Raw genomic sequence first — 2980 nt, 5'->3', positions numbered from 1 at the left:
ACATGATCTGCTTGGACCTGTATTTTATTCAAGTCAGCACTTAACTGTTCACCTTGCTGTTTACTATCGTCAGCAACTTGCTTGATATGGGTAATTAGCGCACTTTTTATTGTTACAGTATCATTCTTACATTCTTGTTCCGAGTGGCAGATTTTTCCTTTCATGGTTTCGTTAAGCTGTGATACCTCGTATTTTACAGAATCACTTAAGCCTGAAATTCTGTGATCCATTTCGCCATGAATTCCCTCTTTAAAATTTTTCAATTTATTATCAAACTGTTCTGACTGCTTTATGAACCCCTGATTAATTTCAGAAACTAATCCACTTAGATTACCATGCACATCAGACCCAAGTTCATTTATTTTTGTATTATCATTATTTATATCATTACCCAGTCCACTTATTTCAGATTTCACTCCCTTCATGCTACTGATGCTAACACCACCCATATGTTTCATAAAGTTTAAAAAAATGGCTACAATGCTAACTTTCTGCTCACCAGCCTCCAATACTGGCTATATTTTCGCTTCAGTAACAGTAAATGGTACTAATTTAACTTTAGAACCAGGTGTCTGTTCCCTACTTATGTCTTGAATAGGAGTACTTATACGCTGTGTGATCAAATGTATCCAGACACCTGGCTGAAAATTACTTACAAGTTCGTGGCGCCCTCCATCGGTAATGCCTGAATTCAATATGGTGTTGAACCACCCTTAGCCTTGATGACAGCTTCCACTCTCGCAGGCATACATTCAATCAGGTGCTGGAAGGTTTCTTGGGGAATGGCAGCCCATTCTTCACGGAGTGCTGCACTGAGGAGAGGTATCGATGTTGGTCCGTAAGACCTGGCACGAAGTCGGTGTTCCAAAACATCCCAGAGGTGTTCTATAGGAATCAGGTCAGGACTCTGTGTAGGCCACTCAATTACAGGGATGTTATTGTCGTGTAACCACTCTGCCACATGCCGTGCATTATGAGCAGGTACTCGATCGTGTTGAAAGGTGCAATCGCCATCCCCGAATTGCTCTTCAACAGTGGGAAGCAAGAAGGTGCTTAAAATATCAATGTAGGCCTGTGCTGTGATAGTGCCACGCAAAACAAATGAAAAACACGACCTCACCATAACACCACCGCCTCCGAATTTTACTGTCGGCACCACACACGCTGGCAGATGACGTTCACCGGGCATTCACCATACCGGTACCCTGACATCGGATCGCCACATTGTGTACCGTAATTCATCTCCCCACACAACGTTTCTCCACTGTTCAATCGTCCAATGTTTATGCTCCTTACACCAAGCGAGGCGTCGTTTGGAATTTACCGGCGTGGTGTGTGGCTTACGAGCAGCCGCTCGACCATGAAATCCAAGTTTTCTCACCTCCCACCAAACTTTCATAGTACTTGCAGTGGATTCTGTTGCAGTCTGGAATTCCTGTGTGTTGGTCTGGATAGATGTTTGCCTATTACACATTACGACCCTCTTCAACTGTCGGCGGTCTCTGTCAGTCAACAGAGGAGGCCATTCTGTACGCTTTTGTGCTGTACGTGTCCCTTCATGTTTCCACGTCACTATCACATCGGAAACAGTGGACTTATGGATGTATAGGAGTGTGGAAATCTCGCGCACAGACGTATGACCATGTTCGAAGTCCGTGAGTTCCGCGGAGCGCCCCATTCTGCTCTCTCTCATGATGTCTAATGAGTACTGAGGTCGCTGATATGGAGTACCTGGCAGTAGGTGGCAGCACAATGCACCTAATATGAAAAACGTATGTTTTAGGGGGTGACCGGATACTTTGGATCACATAGTGTATTTTTCTCATCGACTTGAAAACCTGATCCCATTGTTTTCCTTTCATAATACCAGCTGCCAACTTAACATCAGCTTCCACCGTGTCTTGTTCATTAATTGACCCGTAAGTATCAGATACTGAATTTGGATAACCACTGTCATTAAGCTGAGACACATCAAAACTAAAATTTCCTCTCATACTCGTACTATTATCTGCAAGTAATAAATCTACACCCACCTTCCTTTCACTTATTACAGATTATCACTTTTCTCCATACTCATAAGTTTCTTTCCACACACACACACACACACACACACACACACACATATACACACACACGCACGCACACCGAATGAAGTAATACATTACTTAGCTTTTTCTCCACGTAGTGTGCATAGTGAGATGTTACTGACAGTCAGTCCGCCAAAGACTGCCAGCTCCGGTCCAGTTTCTGGGACCCACAGCACCGTCCATGGCTGCCAACTATTCCCGCTGCCGCTCTGCTACGGCTCGCTGCTCCAAGTTGCTGCCGTCGGCGTTCCTATAGTTCACTGACCTCTCTGCCTGCTGTGTCCTGACCCTAATATTGTCCACAGTTCACAATATATGCACTGGGTATAAGTCTTTCTACTGATGCTTCAGTTCAAATGTTTATCTGCACACGCTTGGGTCTTTCTATCACAGATATTATACTGTTACTTTTAAAATTCATTAGACGTGAACTTTACTTTTCTCAGCCGCTAAATGCATCAATTGCGGCGGGGCCGGTTAATCTCTCTCTATCCTTTAAACAATTAGTCCACCTACCTGAATAGGCTTCAGGTTGTCTGCCCCTTCACTCTGCGATGGTAGATACTAGTTTAGCCGACAAAAGCAGCGTTGACGAAAATTCTATTAAATGCCTACCAAGCAAACGCCACATAACTCCAGTCCATGGGCAGTAGCTGAAAGTTAGTTAACCCATCGAGCGTTCGGGATTCTTGCACGAGTTGTTTGAAAAAATGTCAACAATTTCCTTTTAGTATATTTATTGTCTTTAAAACACGGAAAATGGCTATCAAGTCCGTATTTGGTATCCCGACACCAATTATAGCAATGTTACTGACTTTCTCGGTTACATGTTCACACCCAAAAGCAGCTAGAAGATATTTAGTCCGACCCGATATTCTGAACGCCCTAAACAA

Source organism: Schistocerca americana, chromosome X, assembly GCF_021461395.2.
Source record: "Schistocerca americana isolate TAMUIC-IGC-003095 chromosome X, iqSchAmer2.1, whole genome shotgun sequence".
In the NCBI taxonomy this organism is placed as follows: Eukaryota; Metazoa; Arthropoda; class Insecta; order Orthoptera; family Acrididae; genus Schistocerca; species Schistocerca americana.
Note: the sequence above shows the minus strand (reverse complement) of the source record.